Source organism: Rattus norvegicus, chromosome 1 (assembly GCF_021556685.1).
Source record: "Rattus norvegicus strain SHRSP/BbbUtx chromosome 1, alternate assembly SHRSP_T2T, whole genome shotgun sequence".
NCBI classification, from domain to species: domain Eukaryota; kingdom Metazoa; phylum Chordata; class Mammalia; order Rodentia; family Muridae; genus Rattus; species Rattus norvegicus.
This window is the reverse complement of record NC_141534.1, coordinates 181,438,943-181,457,853: the sequence shown is the minus strand read 5'-3', so window position 1 is coordinate 181,457,853 and position 18,911 is coordinate 181,438,943. Positions and strand designations below refer to the sequence as shown.

Genomic DNA, 18,911 nt, shown 5'->3' with positions numbered 1-18,911 from the left:
CCTACACCACCTGGGTAGCAATTACATTACATAGTTTGGCTGCCAGCACAAGGTACATTATATATAAAAGCATGGAGGTACAGCTTTAATCCTCATTAAGCAAGCATTGTTTTAAAATCCTATCTTTCATAAACTGTGTTTTTATGACTTTGTTTCCAGGATAAGAATTATCATATAAAAATTTATCCTAGTCCAGAAAGGCTTGTTGTTGCCCCCTTCGTTGGTCCATACCATGTTGTCACCTTTAATCAAGATGGTAATGAAGTCACATGGCATCCACCCTCTCTAAATCTAGCAACCCCTCAAGCCATATGACTACATCCATCCCAATAGCAGACAGCAACCACATGTTGCTTATATCCAAAGATGGCATCACAGCACATAGTTCCAGTGATATTACTCACTGATGAGCAAATATTAGCCCAAAAGCTCGAATTACCCAATATACAATCCACAGACCACATGAAACTCAAGAAGAAGGACGACCAAAGTGCTGATGCTTCAGTCCTTCTTAAAAGGGGGAACAAAAATATTCATAGGAGGAGATATGGAGACAAAGGTTGGAGCAGAGACTGAAGGAATGGCCATTCAGAGCCTGCCCAACCTGGGGATCCAGCCCATATACATACAAACACCAAAACTAGACAATATTGACGAAGCCAAAAAGTGCATGCTGACAGGAGCCTGATACAGCTGTCTCCTGAGAGGCTTTGCCAGAGCATGCCAAATACAGAGGCAAATGCTAGCAGCCAACTATTGAGCTGAGAACAGGGTCCCCATTGGAGGAGTTAGAGAAAGGATTGAAGGAGCTGAAGGGGTTTGCAACCCCATAAGAACAGCAGTACCAACCAACCAGAGCTCCCAGGGACTAAATCACCATCCAGCAAGTACACATGGACAGAAAGAACTATAGCTTCAGCTGCATATGTAACAGAGGATGGCCTTGTTGGGCACCAATGGGAGGAGAAACCCTTGGTCCTGTCAAGGCTGGACCCCACCCAGTGTAGGGGAATGTCAGAGCGGGGAGGCAGGAAAGGGTGGGTGGTTGGGAGGGGGAACACACTCATAGAAGGGAGAGGGGTGATGGGATAGGGGGATGGGATAGGGAATGGGGTAGGGGGTTTATGAACAGGAAACTGGAAAAGAGGATAACATTTGAAATGTAAATTTAAAATATCCAATAAAAATATTAGTTGGAACATGTCCAAGTAATATATTAAAAAAATACAATTTTTTAAAAAAAAGAACACACATGGTATGCACTCACTGATAAGTACATATTAGCCCAAAAGTTCAGAATTCCCAAGATACAAGTCACAGACCATATAAAGCTCCAGAAGAAGGAAAGCCAAAGTGTGGATGCTTCAGTTCTTCTTAGAAGGGGAACAAAATACTCCCAAGAGGTAGAGAGTAAGAGGGACTTGGGAGGAAGCGAGGAGGGGGAGAGGGAAGGGGGCAGGATTAGGTATGAGAGGAGACAGGGATGATATACAGAAGGTCAGAAACTTGAACAGTTGTGTAGCACTGCGGGTTATGGAATTGGTGGGAGCATCCAGCAAGTCCCAGATGCCAGGAAAGCAGACTCAAGTACCCAATTGAGATTAGCTGAAATGCCCAACAAAGGGGAGGGAGAACCTATAGAGACCATATCCAGAGGTTAGGCAAGGCTCCTGGTTGGGGGATGGGGGCCGCCCACTCATCTCCAAGTTTTTTGTTTTGTTTTAAAGAAACAATATTTTCTGTATGAGTACACTGTAGCTGTCTTCAGACACACCAGAAGAGGGCATCAGATCCCATTACAGATGGTTGTGAGCCACCATGTGGTTGCTGGGAATTGAACTCAGGACCTCTGGAAGAGCAGTCAGTGCTCTTAACCACTGAGCCATCTCACCAGCCCCCGCATCTCCAAGTTTTTAACTCAGAATTGTTCCTGTCTAAAGAAATAAGGAGGCAAATTTTGGAGCAGAGACTAAAGGAAAGTCCTTCTGGAGACTGCCCCACCTGAGGATCCAGCCCATATTACAGACACCAAACCCAGACACTATTGTGGATGCCAAGAAGTACTTGCTGACAGGAGCCTTATATGGATGTCTCCTGCGAGGCTCTGCCAGAGCCTGACATACAGAGGTGGATGCTCACAGCCAACCATTGAACTGAGCATGGGGACCCCAATGGAGGAGTTAGAGAATGGACTGTAGGAGCTGAAGAGGTTTGCAACCCCATAAGAAGAACATTATGATCAAACAGTCAGACCCCCGCAGACCTCCCAGGGACTAAACCACCAACCAAAGAGAACACATGGAGGGACCCATAGCTCCAGCTGCATATGTAGCAGAGGATGGCATTGTCTGGCATCAATGAGAGGAGAGGCCCTTGGTCCCGTGGAGGATTGATGCACCAATATAGTGGAATGCTAGGGCTGAGAGGCAGGAGTGGGTGGGTGAGGAGCCCCCTCATAGTAGTAGGGGAAGGGGGATGGTATAGGGGTTTTCCAGAGGGGAAACCAGGAAAGGGGATAACATTTGAAATGTAAATAAATAAAATATCCAATTTTTAAAAAAGATTACCTGTGTATAGATTTTTAACTATCAACCCTCTTGTGCTATAAGTTTTAATTACCATTTGTCATAGAGCTTAAAAATTTTTAACCATACCCAACATACTTACAAATCCTGAGCTACAGAAAGTTTACATAATAGTGTGAGACAGGGTTTCACATATCTTAGCAAAAGTTTTAAGCAGTTAAATGAAGTCAATAGTCTAATTTTTTTCTAATTTTTTTCAGCTGTTTTGTTTTTCTCTTTTCCCTGTCACAGAGTTAGGAGGTTCACCTGACATAGGTGTCCAGAGAAGGGAGAGCCCATAACCAACTCCAGAGCCAACTTTTCAGTAAAATAAAATAGTATTAAAATCATACCCAAAAGACATTTGAATCCATGCTAAACTAAATCCAGTGGCCAGAAAGCTCAAAGATAAATTCTCAACCTTGGCCACCAAAGCAGCTATGGCAAAGCAGCATTAGCAGTGGTGGCTGGCAGCTGGCAGTGCAGAGAAAGCAAAAACAAAACCAAGAAACACAGAACACAAAAGGCTCACACACTCAAAGCAGACCAGTCAGAAACAAAACATGCGGTGGCCACCGTCATTCATACATTCAACTGAGCCTGACACATTTCTGTCTCAGCTCCCATGTTTGCAACAAAACTTAAGATCACACCAGAAAGCATGGATCCATCCACCCACACAAAATAGACAGACAAAACTGTCTAAACAACCAGAACCAGGTGGGCAGGCAACATCTCAATTTTTGCTCTGTGCAGAATACCATTTGGGTCCCATCAAACCTATCCACATCCCAGACGAGTCTCAACAGACTAAAAGGCACAGAAAACTACAACGACTTACCAAGGGAGGCCTTTGTAGAAGCTTGCAGCCTTTCTCAGCAGGGAAATTCACTCTGACAGTCCATAAAACCAAAAGCGTGCCTGGGCAGTAGAGCCTTGGACCATCTCAAACTGGGCACCTACTGAGGCCGCCCTTCAGCCCCAGAGTCCCAGAGTGAAGTCTGGCTTTACATCTGGGTGGGTGCTCTGATCTCACTGGGGCCTCCAGAAAAACATTAATCCCACCATTCAAGAATAAAACCGGCGTTGGGGATTTAGCTCAGGGGTTGGGGATTTAGCTCAGTGGTAGAGCGCTTGCCTAGCAAGCGCAAGGCCCTGGGTTCGGTCCCCAGCTCCGAAAAATAGAAAAGAAAAAAAAAAGAATAAAACCACCATCACAATTTTTTTTTTTTTGGTTCTTTATTTTCGGAGCTGGGGATAGAACCCAGGGCCTTGCGCTTCCTAGGCAAGTGCTCTACCACTGAGCTAAATCCCCAACCCCTACAATTTTTGAGCCAATTTTGAAGCAAGTTTTATTAAATACTGACCAGGTCCATACCTAGGATTCAGAGTATGGCCACAAAGAACATTAGTCAGAGACTTATAAAGGCAAAACCCACAAGGTTATATGTACTTCCCACCTTTGTCCAATCAGAGGCAAGCATACATCCTGACATACTTCCTGTCATTGTATTTCCCATCTATATGTGATCAAGCACATCGTGTATAGCTGGGGCAACCAAGCTTGTTTACAGAAGTAAAAACACCTAACTTGTTATCTTACATGAACAGCCCCCAGCATTCCAAAAAATTACCTGTCCTTGGACGAGTGGGGCTTACAGGTTGGAGGCATTTTTTTTTTTTTTTGGTTCTTTTTTTTGAACCCAGGGCCTTGCGCTTCCTAGGTAAGCGCTCTACCACTGAGCTAAATCCCCAGCCCCGGCATTTTTTAATCAATCTTTTCAGTACAGTATTTTAAACTTAAAACATACCTTAGCCTTCACACATGATGAATCATTTGAGTGGCTAAGGTGGAGGGAAATGAGAGTTCAAATCCAGCCTAGGCCATAGAGTATGACTCCATCTAAAGAAAGAAAAAAATGGAAGAATTGCCTTTCTAACAATTTAATGTATGATATTATATTCATAGTACTGTACAATTACAATCACAGATCTAAACTTTCTTCATTCCCCTGCAAACAGGAAGTGTCAAGTAAATGGAAGTTCACCATTTCCTTCATCAACACCCATAATTATTTTATTACATGAAAAGAAGATGGATTAGTGTCTAGAGGAATGATTGATTTAGAGACTGAGAGAGAAAGAAAAATGTATATTACTAAGTAGACATTGATATGTAACCATGTGCTAAATGGCAGTGATTATATACAAGTAAAATTTTCAACTTCCTACTCTAAATTTTTTTTCTTAATAAAATGTTGGGGAGCAGATTTTGTGCTTAGACTCAGGGACTCTGATGCAATTAGTTCTATTTGTATCTAGACATCAGATTTTTCCCATCCCCCACTCCACCCCAAAGGCAAGTTCTCAAAGCTGTCCTCAAACTTGCAATCTGCTGCCATAAGCTGCCAAGTACTGAGATCACAGCTATGCACCACCACACCCACTTTTGAATGTCAGGGTTGGTTGGTTGGTTGGTTGGTTGGAGTTGAAGTTTTCTGGATGGGTTCCATTAAGCATCCAGGGATGAGAGCTTACTGCACAGTCCTGGGGGAACTGCTTAGTCAATATAGTGCTTAGCATGTAAGCATGATTTCAAACCCCAGTACCCATCTGAAAGCCACTTGCAGGGTGCGCCTGTAATCCTGGTGGCTAGGGAGATGGAGACAAGCCAGCCCGTCTAGCTTAAGGTTCTGTGAGAGACTGTCTCTCACAGTATAAGGGAAGAGCAGCAGAGGAAAGCATTCAATAGAGACCTCTGGCCTCTATAAAACATGCACATGCCCACAACGTGTGCACACACACACACACACACACACACACACACACACACACACACATGCGCACTCAGGGGGTGGGGAGGAGAACCCATTAAGTCTGTAGAGCCAAGGTAAGGCAAAACAGGACATAAAGTAAATAGAAGGGGTGGCAGAGGGGACAGATTTCTACATCCATATCAGAGATAGGGCTACGGGGCTGTGTTGTCCTTGTTTCCCCCCCCCCCCCCCGGGGCTGGGGACCGAACCCAGGATGTTGCGCCTCCTAGGCAAGTGCTCTACCACTGAGCCAAATCCCCAACCCCTGTGTTTTCCTTGTTAATCTGGGCTCTAGAGGAATGAGAAGAGCAGCTTGGTGAGTCACTGCGAATATGGGATGGATCAGAGGTTTCTAAAGGATTTAACATACAGAAAAAATGTTGATAGTTAATTTAAGCTTTTCATTAGAATGGCTCATCCTTTGACATGCTTCGTATAGTTTGAAACAAGAACATCCATGTGTTCAGAATATTTTCACCATTCATTCCTTTAAGTCTTGAGAAGTGTTAAGGTGCACTTTTAACATGTACACCAACGCATTTATGTTTTGCTATTGCTGTACCATCTTTTTCGGAGGAAAAGAGATTATAACTTATTGAAACAATGTTTTCTAACCTCAGGAGCCTTCAGTTTATGGATCAACAGAGAGGGAACAACAGAAAGGAAAGCCTGGAGAGAAGTGGGCAGAGGTCAATCAGCTGAGCTGAGGGGTTTGAAAACTTGACAGTTCCAGAAATGCAATTGTAATTCAGTTAATCATTTAAAAGGTATAACTGATGCTCCTAAGAACTGACTCCCCTACTGTTACCTTCTATAAACCCTCCCCTATTCCATCTGTATTCTTACCCTAGAGGCTTCTGAAAGGAGCCAGATATACCAGCAATTGCTCCCTTGTCATGAGACCCCAGCTTAGCTCAATACAATTGACAACTGGAGGTGAAACTGTACCCAAATGTGAAGAGGAAAAGGACCAAAGGCCAGTCACAGAAGAGCTGTATCATGGTGAGATCCGAAAGGAAACTGCCCAGTTAACTGCAGGAAGTATAGTATGCAGAAGACCAGTACAGGAGAAAGGGAGATCTGAGACAGGAAGAGACTGTGAGGCCAGGAACCTCAAGGTCATTCCACTTGGGAGCTTGCTCTATGGTGCTTAGATATATAGGCAGGAGTGAGGAGGTGCAGGATAGGATAGTCAGTAACAGGGGGAAGGGAAGAAGAGGCAAAAAGGAAAGACAGTTGCACCCTCTGACATGGAAGGCCATGTTTTACTTGGCACTGGTACGCCCAACAAACTTAGAGGGATCATTGGTCCCAGAAGCCAAAAATTAAACCTGTCCATAGCGCCCGGCTTTGGCAAAGGAAGAAAGAAAAGGAAGGAGGGAGAAAAAGAAGCCCATCCAAGCCACATCATCATACACCACACATTAATAGTTGCTTACTTTGATGGCCCTGAACCACCCAAAAAAGGTAAAAAGTGGCATCTCCAATTTTAAGGGTAAGATAAATAAACCCTTGCAAATAGCACAGGTTTTGCTTATCTCTGTTGGTTCTTCATGAGGTCTTGTTGCCCCTGAAATGCTATTTCCACCTGTGTATGACCACCTCACATCCCACTGCCTCCATAAATCTAGACAGTGGTGGCATGACTCAGAGATTAAGTATGACTTTGGCTTGGGATCTCTATCTCTACTTCTCCCAGCTGTGGCAGCTTCTCTTGTCCTCTCTACCTTACTCTGCTGTTGGTAAGGCATTTCAGCATTTTATGGAACTCTGATCCAATATAGAAACCGAGAGAACGTTCAGGGAAGGCGTGTAATGGGCTAGCATAAACTTTCAACCCAATTTACTGTGTGTCTAAATACTCTGACTTTGGAATTGACTCTACTGGGCACTGCTTATGTAGGGTAAAAGGTCTTATGGGTTGAGAACACAGCCCTAACTAAGGTCATATGGACCAGGAGAAAAGTGTCACCAAGGCAAGGCTATTTACAGAAATAAAACTGTACAAAAAAACAAACTTAAAAAAAAACCAACAACAACAAAAAAAAAAAACAGGTTTGCACAATGCATGTGTGTCTTCATTCAGTTTTTCTTTCCTACTGTTATATCTCCTTTGCTAGGGAATACATTTAAAATCACTGTCAAATCCTGGCTTCTATCTCTGCCCTCTCTGCTACCCAGCTTTTACCCCCAGCCTAGAGTCCACTTGGGTGGAAATGCACCCTATAATGAACCCAGAGTTAATCATCTGCAGGTTTCCCCTGATAAGTCACAGTATGTTTGCTGTGCTCCTTCCAAGAGTCAACAGCAGCTGCAGGGATGTGTCCACGGCGGCCTATGGCATGCTGAGTGCCGGTCCAGATGGGAGGCCATGTGCTGGGGGAGTATTTGTGGCTGAATACTACTATCTGGAATGCCTCCGTTGCCCTGAAAGTGCTTGCCTGGGACTGCAATGGACACAGCTTAGAGATGCCAAAAGCTAAGCCAAATTCACTGGGTGTACAAATGGCCTGACGTCAATGGAATTTACTCATAATTTAGGCCTCATGTGTGATGTACTGTCTGAACCAAATGATCTGTCAAAACAATCAGGGAGTAAGAGAGGAGGACAGAACAAGGTGAGGGAACAGGAGGAGGAAAAGGAGAGGTGACAGGAGGAGACGAGAACACAGCAGGAGCTGTGCTGGGGCATTTGGCTCCTGGGGCCAACGGTCCCTGTAAGTTTATTAGAGCATCAGTGCCAAGTAAAACATGGCCTTTTACGGCACTGAATTACGTGAGTGCAGAGCTGTTAAAATCAGTGTAGCAAAAATCCAGCTGGCTTTGGCCAGTGCCACAAAGTACAAAATGATGATCATACATACTGCCAGCACCTGAGTTTCTCAGATGTGGTGGCGGGGACTTGCCTGGATACATACATCCATTCTTTAAAACAAGGAATCTGCACTCGAGCAATGAACACCTGCCCATATTATCACTCTGTCCAGAAGAGAATTTATTGTGAAGCTCACAAAATCTTAGCCTTAGATTCCTTCCCTTGCCTGGGTGCCAGGAGTCATGAAATGTTCAAGTGAGGTGAAGAAACGGATTACAGTCACCAAGAATTCTGGCATTTCTGGTAAGCTGCCTAATTAAATCTAAGGAGAAAATAGCCCAACTCTTCAAGATTCTGATCATCTGTTAGGACTTACTTTTTGATTCTAAATAAAACTCACATTTATACCTATTTTTAAACCTTTAAATTACTTTTATTGGAAACCAAAAATCATAAAGTTTCAAATTCTACAAAGTCTGATTCTATCCCTATCTGCCTCTACTGCCTTTTCCCCTAGTAACTGCATCTTGATTTTCATTTGTGCAAAGGCCTAGTCTATCCAGCCAGTGGTAGACACATGATCCAGGCCTTCCCAATTAGGGAGACTGTAACGGGTTCACAAATAAACACAGGATCCAATTTGTGCTCGTGAGAATCAGGGCCAGCGTTTCTGCCAGATCTTCCACCAGGCTCAGATTTAAAAATCTTGGGAATGCAAGTCTGACCCTGCCAACAGATATCAGGAAGTTCACTGAAAATACAAATAGCAAAGAAGGAATCTGAGCTTAGATAAAAAAGAAGCCAGGTCATGATTGTATCGATTTACACATGACTCGGCTGGAAAACCACCACTGAAGCCGGCTGTTGGATGCTTTTCCAAAGACATTTGACAGGCACAAGCCCCACACAGCCCTCACCAGACAGACACAGTGAAAAGCCTGAATGTGCCCTCTGAGGTCATTAAACAATGCTTCAGCACTCACTAGATCCCTCCAGCCAAGCCCACAGCATGGAATTCAACCCTCCCCTGAAGGCTTTGATGACCTGACAAGAAAATTTCTGACTTAATCTAAGGAAGACAGACCAGATGTGACCATCAAGAGACTGATGACTTACAACAGAAACCAACTCGACAAGGCCCTCTGCTTTCTTAGAATTTTTTTTTAAAGATTCATTTATTTGTATGTGTATGAGTGTCTTACCTGGGTGTCTATGTGTGTTCCACATGTGTGCCTTGTGCCCACAATTGCCAAAGAGGGCTGGGAGCACAACCCCTGGGCCTCTGCAAGAGCAAGTCCTCTTTACTGCTGAGCCACCTCTTCAGCCATGAACGTGCTTTCTAATAAACAGGAGTCCAGAGAGCCTCTGTGGCTCCCTGAGGCTGACAGCAAGATCTGGTAGGATGGGCAGCAGCTCCTCGTCTGCGCTTACCCTCTCCTCTCTGAAGACTCAGCATGAGGGGTGGGGATTTAGCTCAGTGGTAGAGCCCTGGGTTCAGTCCTCAGCTTCAAAAAAAAAAAAAAAAAAAAAAAAGACTCAGCATGAATGGGTTGTTGGAAATATTTATTTCTACTAATTATGTTACAGATATTATGAAGAATGTGCTGCTGATGTCAGACACTGAGACTGCTCTATTAAAATCATCTAGTATATTGGTATCCATTTGTCTTCCATGGATATACAATTCACATAAACATCAGAGATGTTAATTTCTTAAAAATCTCTGAATGAAACTAAAATAGAATTTATAAATAATCTGGCTTTTTATTCAATGAGAAAAACTATTAATAAATTTTTCGTGTCTTTCTGAAAAAGTTTATACAGTTGCCTATCACTTGGGGTAAATATCTAATTAGAGACTTTTGCATGATAGAGTCCACCCAAAAGGGTGTTTTCTAATTCCAGAGGACATCTTCTTGGGAGATACTATATAATTTTCTAGTTGTATAGATCAGTTGTAAGTTGCAAAGCTATTTCTGCTTTTACACTAAAAGCATACAAAGCAGTCGTGAATATTGCATTTTCTTAGATCTTCAATATTCCAGAATTTTTAATTTGCTATAAAAGAATGTATCCATCAGTATATTAAAAATATGACTTTAAAAAAGGGTCTGGAGAGAGGGCTCAGAGGTTAAGAGCACTGACGGCTCTTCCAGAGTTCAATTCCCAGCAACCACATGGTGGCTCACAACCATCTGTAATGGGATCTGGTGCCCTCTTCTGGTGTGTCTGAAGATAGCTACAATGTACTCATGTAAATAAAAATAAAAAATAAAAATATGACTTGCTTGGGGAGCTAGAGAAATGTGTCAACAGTTAAGAGCACTTGCTGATCTTTCAGAGGACCGAAATTTCATTTCAAACACCCATGTCAAGCAGTTCTGGATGCTGGGCATACACCGACCTTTAAGATACATCCCCAGCCCTTAGCTTTTGAGATAGGGTCTTGTTTTGGAACCCAGATGGCCTTTGAAGTAACTAGGTATTCTAGGCTGGCCTCACGCCCATGATTTTCCTATGCCAGCTGCCTGAATGCTAGAATTATAGGGGTAGGCCACCAGATCCAGCCCAAACAATCATTTTAAAGCCTTGGTCATTTTAGATTCCTTAGTGGGACACAGATGTACCCTTATATACTGTGAGCTAGCAAAGGTAGGAGAATGTGAACTGTGGATGTAAACACCAAGTACATCTTCCATGGGATATGTTTATTTTACAAAGAATCAGGCCCTGTACGGCATTTTAAAACATTGGACTATTTTATTCCAGACCCATGAAGTACAAATGCCAGCAAGCACTTCTCATGTTTTTAGTATTAGGAGAGGGACTTTTGATTTTTTAAAAAATTCATTGTTGATCTTTCAAAATGGACTAAGCCTTTTAAAAGGATTACAGTGAACATTTTGTTCCTTGTAAAAGTTTCTATAATACCATATTTGTATGTTATTATCTATTTTCTAAAAATGTTGCCAACTGCCTAAACTCATGAATTATCACTTAGGCTACCAGGCATACATGCATCTCTGTTACAACATCTCGAAATGTCAACAGCATCTCCCTGCTTTACTTTGTCTCTGCTCCTGATAAGCCTATTCCACCAACCTTTCCCTTCTGCTACAGTGATGACCCACTGACTTTATTCTAATAAATTATCTTTAAACACTCTTCAAAGATAAAATATGTAGAAGTCGAATTGCAAATTTGAATCTAGATGATATCTCTTTCAATGCTAAAAAGTACATGAAATCAGCACTTATATTCGACTAGTGATACCCCTTATATATGGGTGAATGTTGGCTCTGAAAACATGTCCAGATCCTAATATTCAGCCTCAGAAAATACTACCTTATTTGGATGGCAGGTTCTTGCAGTTCTATTATAATTTAAGGATTTGAAATGAGCTCATCCAGGTAGACCTTAAAACCAACAACAAGCATCTTTATGATAGAGCTGGAGACAAGGATAGGGGAAAAGAACCTGGGGAGATGGAAACGAAGACTAGTCATGTTACCACAAAGCAAAGAACACTTGAAGTCACCAGAAGCTGGCCAAGGTAAGGAAGGATTCTCTGCTGGCGCCATCAGAAGCCTGGCCCTACGACACCTGGATTTCAGCCTTCTGGCTCTAGAAAGTGAGGACAGATTTCTTCTGTGCTTTAAACCACAAGGTCTGCAGCAATTTGCTGTTATCCCTAGAAATCTAACGTTGCGGTAAAAATTAAAAAGCTAAAAAAGCGGCAGAACCTGTTCCCGCGAGTTCTCACTCCTCGACGATCCACTGGAGCACGTGGATTCGCGTGTTCCGGCTGTTTCTCTGCCAGCTGCTTTCTCACACTGTCCCCTTGGCGGGTTGTTACCACGCCTGACACACACATCACGTTCAGCGGGCCGTTCTAGCTTGGCGCCACGCCACGCTAGCCCCAGGCATTCTATTGCCGCCTTCTCCAGGCTGTCTCTCTGCCTGGGAACTTTGCCCGGTAAAATCAAATTCTAGGGACTTGTAATTTATCAATCAGATTTATATGTTAAATTCCACACGATACATTCACTGCCAGTTAATAAAGATAGAAACTGCCCACCTAGACAAGATAAAATTGACCTAGTCCACCTGGATCTGGATCATCCTGCTCCTTCCTGATTCTCCTGCTTCTCCTCCTCCCTCCTTCCTGGACTCCCCCCCCCCAGCCCCCCACCCCGTCTACCCTTCCTTCTCATCCAGTGATAGGCTTTGCCTTATCCTGGACCCGCCTTGCTGCATAATGACATCATCCTACAATCTAATCCCCTTTTCTTTTTCCTTTTTATTAGTGCGTATTAATTAGTCAGACTAGAAATGTTGTGAGGGGCCTGAGAGACGGCTCAGCGGTAAAAGTGAGCACCGCTCTTCCCAAGGACCCGTTTGGTTCCCGGCATCCATGCTGGGCAGCTCACATCACCTGCAACTCCAGCTCAGGAGTTCTGACTTCCTCTTCTGGCTTCCACAAGTACCCACACACGAGTGCATAAACACACACACACACACACACACACACACACACACACACGTTTAAAATGCGTTTAAACAGTAATATCATGAAGTGTACATATGACACACTGGTCATGTCAATCCTCCATAGAGCTCTCCCCAACCCTTTATTCTCTCCTCTCTGACCAACTTCCTCTTCAATACATCTTTTTTTCCTCAGGTGTGTGTGATAATTTATTTGTTACTCTTAAATACTCTTATTTTATACTGGACTCTGACTCAGAAGTAGACACTCTCAGTAATATCATCTGTGGGACACTCACTCCTCATAAAACAAAACAAAACAAAACATAAAGTTCTTCTTCCAGTCCAGTGAGTTTCTGACAGCTGGTGGCTGAGAAAATACTCAGCTCCATCTTGAGATACCAAACTCCCAGCAGCTCGCTCTCTCTCTCTCTCTCTCTCCCTCTCTCTCTCTCTCTCTCTCTCTCTCTCTCTCTCCCTCTCTCTCTCTCTCTCTCCCTCTCTCTGTGTGTGTATGTGTGTGTGTTTGTGTGTGTGTGTTTCTCTCTCTGTCTCTGTCTCTCTCTGTCTCTCTGTCTCTCTATCTCTGTATGCGTGTGTCTCTGTGTGTGTCTCTCTCTGTCTCTCTGTCTCTCTCTCTCTGTCACTCTGTCTCTGTATGCGCGTGTCTCTGTGTGTGTGTGTGTGTGTGTGTGTGTAGAGGTGGAGATGGGGGGGATACATCTTCTTTAAAACCTTTTTTGTGAATTCACTTATTTTACTGAGGGCAGGGCACATGCATGCCACAGCTCTGTCTGAGGACTATTTACAGGAACCAGTTCTCCCCTTCCCTCACATGGGTTCCAAGGATCAAACTCAGATGTCAGGCTTGGTTGTGTGCATCTTTACCCAGAGTGGTATCACTGACCTCACATCTTTTAGTAGGTCATGCTTTACAGTTTTGAGGAAAGACAGTTTCCCAAAGTCTATATAATGATACAGTGTACATGAATTTGAGCAAAGTAGCTTGCTCCTCCTGAGTCCCTTTCTCTTTTCAACTTTTCAACTAGTCCCATGCTCACAGAATTCTAAGATAATTAAACAAAATTAAACCACTTAGCAGATATTTGGCAAAAGGTAGGTGTTCAAAGATGTACCCTTTTTCGAGCGGGACCCCACAGGCACCGCACAAGGCCTCCAAAGGACAGCACTGGAGCATTCAACATGCAAAGCCTTGGACCTGTATCTGACTCTTTTGCATGTAACCACTTACGCCCATCTGCTGTCAGCTCTTGTGTCTTGCCAACTAACCACCACCCTCTCCCCCAGCCTTTTCTACTTCCTGTTTACGTAGATTGCTGCTTCCTGGCTGAGGGAACTAAAGAGTTTCTGCCAGACTGGCTTTCCCCGGACCCAAGCTAAGAAAGCCTTCTTTACTTTCGTCTGGCTCTTGTAGCAAAGCCATCCCATTAAGGAGGAACAAACTGCTGCTTGAGCCGTACCCAACTAAGAAGACAGGGCTCTTTCTGGCCCCTGAACCGACTCGGATGGACATTAGTCTTACTGTTTCTGGTATAACAAATGCAGAAACCTGTCCCTGTAAGCTGTTAGCTCAACCCTCACTTAGCCCTAGGATTACAGTGTGTGGTCAGGCCCTGCTTTTTCACAGGGATCCTGCAGATCCGTGCTCAGGCCCTCACGATTTCACAGCAAATGTTCTTACCCACTGAGCCATCTCCCCAGCACAAAACTGGCTATTTTAAATGTCCTTCTTTGAGCATTAACCAGCGGATAATTTGGGGAGGCCTGAATAAGAGTTATAAGTCACATCGGGAATGAAAGCACATTCCTATGGTCTCAACTATTGAGAGCCAGAGGCAGGAAGATAGTTTGAGCTCAGGAATTTGAGACTAGACTGAGAAATAAAGCAAGGCACCCCATCTCATAAAACAAAACAGGAAAAAAAAACAGATGTGGCTTTGATTTTATTCTACTCTGCTGGCACAGTAATTTGCTTTCGCACAGCAACCTATTCACTGCCAGCTGAAAATTGTTCCAAGTTGTTATCACCTTCACAGAATCAAACTCGGGACTTGGCTTGCTTTGCAAGTAGCACATTGACTTTGTCTGAGCCAAGCATTCACATGGCAAGGCAGACTCAGGAGGCAGCATAACTCCTAGGGTCTTTGGAAGCAATGATTCTCAAAAGCACCACAGCACCTCCTACCTCGTCACCACCAGGGTAAGGGTTTCCTTTTCTGTAACGGCTTCTGCTGTGTGTGTGTGTAGGGCCCAGCTAGCTTCGTTTCCAACAGAACCCTTGACTTCCTCTCTGATGACATTCTGTCTGTGGTTCAGATGACTAGAGAGCCTCATTTCTTCTCTAACGACTCCCGAGTTACTCACTCACTGATGAGATACAGTACACAATCTCTTTTGTTCTAGAAGCCGTTGTGCTCACAAAGGCCCTCATGAGCAACTGGTAAAAAGCAAGACTTTGAAAGAACTGATTGACTGGGGAAAACTAGGACAGAATGCTCCAACCATGGCTGATGGTTAGATTCTGGTCTAATGTCACCATTATAGTAAGAAATAAAATAGACCATATAATTTAGTTTATATCCTAATGTGCCAAAAAGTTTCCAGAGAAAAGATAGCTCAGGACTTTGTAAAAATATGATGTGTACTTTTAAAAATTGTAAGTCTAGTGTTGAGATCAAAAGTGGAACAAAGTTGAATTCTAATTTGTTGCGTCTTGAAATCAGGTTCTACTATTGGAAAAAATTGCAAATATTCAGTATCTTATATTAAATGATAAAAATTAGGTATGCAATTCATTCTCACAAGGTCTATGAAGGAAATACATTGCCAATCACATTTGATACATGTAAAAAAAACAGTATTATTTGAAAGAAAGTGCTATTAACTTTCTTGCTAAAATTATATTTTCCTGAGTGTTCCAAACCAGATCTTCTATGTGTTTATTTTCTCAACATGATTTTTGTAAGGCACATATTTAAACCATAACACAAAAAGCAATATGATCATGGAAACTGGAGAACATGGAAGCTGGAGAACATGGAGACTGGGATGACTCCATATCAGGACTCAACCTGTCACTACTGACTTTGAAGATGGAAGAGACCTAAAAGCCAAAATCAGTAGGTAGCCTCTAGAGGATAGAAAAAGCAAGGAAGGGGTTGGGGATTTAGCTCAGTGGTAGAGCGCTTGCCTAGGAAGCGCAAGGCCCTGAGTTCAGTCCCCAGCTCTGGAAAAAAAAAAAGAACCAAAAAAAAAAAAAAAGCAAGGAAGAGGTTTTTTTCCAGAGCCTCTAGGAAGCGATTGACCCCTGTGGATAACCAACTGGAATTTAGCCTGTGTAATGGCTCTGATCTTCTGGCCTACAGAAGAGTAAACTGGTGAAAAACTGTGTGGCTTAAGCATCAAGTTTATGATAATTTGTTATGGCAGCAATAGAAATCTAATGCAGCGGGTGGTGGTCATTCACTGGCTTCCTCTGCAAGACAGCATGTGTATTTATGAGGACAGTGCCCAGAAAGCCAGACTGTGAAGCTCTGTGTCAGAGAAGCTGGGGAGGTGAAGGCAAACGTATCAATGTGAAAGTGGCTCCGTCCAGTCTTTCTGATCCGTTGTGTCGTTTCTCGGTTCAGTTGGACGGGATCACACTCTACTCTCCAGGCCTACAGAGCTAGGGCAGTAGACAATGTGACTTTCCCAAAGTCAGCTTTTTGGAATTTTCCTAGTCAGTCCCTCTGTGTTCTTGGAAACTAACAGTAGTAGCACCCACTCCCCAAGTTTGGTCCCCAACGGGGAAGACTGCAGACTTCCTGACATGCGATCAGGATGCTTCTGCTGTAGAAGACAGGACATGTAAGTGCCTACCTTCCTTAGAGAACCCTCAAAACTCAGTGTGTTTTGCATGCTGTCTTGGAGCCGAAAAGAAAATACCAGACATGATACTGTTACTAATATGCACAAAAATACCATACCCTCTGAGTTTTATAATCACACTTCATATATGTACAGAAACATATAGACTGCCTTTCTCTTAATCATCATGATCCCATAAAGTAAATCTTTTTTATCCCATATATAAAATCTAAAATCAAGAAGAATTTAAAAGCTCATCCCTCAAGATACAGCTAACAAGTGGTAACCCAGCCCAGTCTTTCCCCACAGGCTGCATTTCGTTCACCACACAACTTGCTGCCTCAGCTCTACACTACTTCTAGCTCCCAGGGGCCCCCAGATGAGTGCCCCTCACACAGGGCTGAAATCTGGACAATTCAGAAATCAATACCGTTCTTTCAGTCCTAACTTCCTGCTCAAATTGCCCCCTAGAGACAACCCCTCTTGGGCTCCCATTCCTGATATGTTTTTTTTTTCTCTTCTTTTTTCGGAGCTGGGGACCGAACCCAGGGCCTTGTGCTTGCTAGGCAAGCGCTCTACCACTGAGCTAAATCCCCAACCCCTGGGCTCCCATTCCTATGTATCCACTTCTTCCTGGTTTCTCATCCTTCCCTTCCCTCCTATTTCCTCTCAGGTCTCATTGACTGTGATAGGGGAAAGTGTAACACAGTGGGTTTACATCTTGGCGAGGGCAAGGCCCAAGGCAAACAAATGAAAAGGCTTCATTCTTACAGCAAGCAAAAAGAGCACGGGTGTTATTTATAAAGCAATGATCTCCTGGAGTAAAAGCACCACGGGGATTTCATTCAAGGAACCTATATGTATTTTTATAGGCGTCGGCCCAGGCCTGAGCATGCTCAGTTTCAAGTCCTAATTTAAAAAGCAACAGTAGTAGATGTGTTTTGGGCATGCTTAGCTCATGGCCACAGAGCACGTGTTGAAAAGATTTAAATGGTTTACACAAGAGCCACTAGACATGCTTCCTTCTCTCCAAAGGTTTTCCTGGGAGGTCAAGGAAAGGGCATTGCACGTTTGTCTGTCAAGGTACCAGCCCCACTTAGTGACTAACAGAATGTGGAAAGGGAAATGAGATGTCACAGAGTGCCTAGGCTATGGAGATTAGGGGATAAGAATTCAGAGCCCTGTGTGACGTGCACAGCCCTGTGTGCCTAGCAAGTAGGCAGCTCAGTTATTGAGCCAGAGCCAAGATAGTATCACAGCCCAAGCATCGTGCCTCCTGCTCCCTCCTTTCTCATTCTCCACCCAACTCCTGCTTGGGATTCCCAGGTCCACCTTATCAGAAGAGGTAGCGGTAAGCCACAGGAGAAAATAAAAGGCACAGAAGCCGAGACGACAGAGGATAGAATAACTGCCCAGTTCAGTTACCTTTGGTCCCTTTGCTGCTTGTTCTAAAGGGTTCTTCCCTTAGTTGTGTTGATTGTGCCACGTGCCCAAGAGTTCTCGTTCTGTCACCAGCCTACACCAGTGTTCCCCCTGGGGAAGAAAGGTGCTGCTGTAGTTTAGCTATGAAGTACCCCACCCACCACCAGAGTCTCGTGTGTTGGAAGACTTGGTCTCCAGCTGGTGCATTCAGTCACCGAGAGGTAGAATGGAGCACGTGGACTCTGACTTAATCAGTGATCAATCCATTGGTGGCCTCATAATGTGATGGCATTACTGAGAAGTGGTACTTTCGAAGGTGGGTACTAGTTAGACAAGTGGGTCACTGGTGCCATGCTTAGCATGTGTTGTCCCTAGCTTCTGTTCTCCTGCTTTCCAACTTCTGTCCAACAGTTCTATCCCACCAGACTCTTCCAGTATGATGTCCTGTTCGTCACAGGAGCTAGATGACTATAGGTGGTAACCTCTGACCCCATGAACCAATATTATCCGAGGTATTTGACAACAGCAAGGAAAAGTTGGCTACCAAGGTATCAGTCTGGGCATTCATTCAACAAGCATTCAACTGCATACTGAACTAGTGGTTCAGAGATCAACAAGAAAGGTGTTCCCACCATACTCTTACAGAAGCTCAAGTCTTACAAAGTGGCCTTCATGAGACTTCCAAACTGAGTCACCTGAGATGCTCTGAGCTATTATGAGGTCTAGACTTTGAAACAGATTCATAATTTTGCCTTACAACTTCAACCCCCGAGTATATGCTTATCTTATATGGTCATAGGTCATCACACAAAGAAGAGTGAACGTTTCACCTTGGATGGCCAATCCTGATCACTGTAGCCTGGTTGCCCTGAGTCTTGTACTGAGATTATACCGGAAAGGTGACTAAGCTAAATTGGCAATGTCAGACACAGTGTA

The 18,911-nt window shown here is 43.7% G+C and overlaps 1 long non-coding RNA gene across 1 annotated transcript in view; it reads right to left on the bottom strand.

The window, feature by feature from the left end:
• Positions 1-18,911, bottom strand: part of LOC147996939 (uncharacterized) — a 72,314-nt gene that overhangs the window by 36,035 nt on the left and 17,368 nt on the right. Inside the window, exon 2 of the long non-coding RNA XR_015652373.1 lies at positions 4,376-4,467. This is a non-coding gene — a long non-coding RNA (uncharacterized LOC147996939). The remainder of the gene's footprint in view (positions 1-4,375; positions 4,468-18,911) is intronic.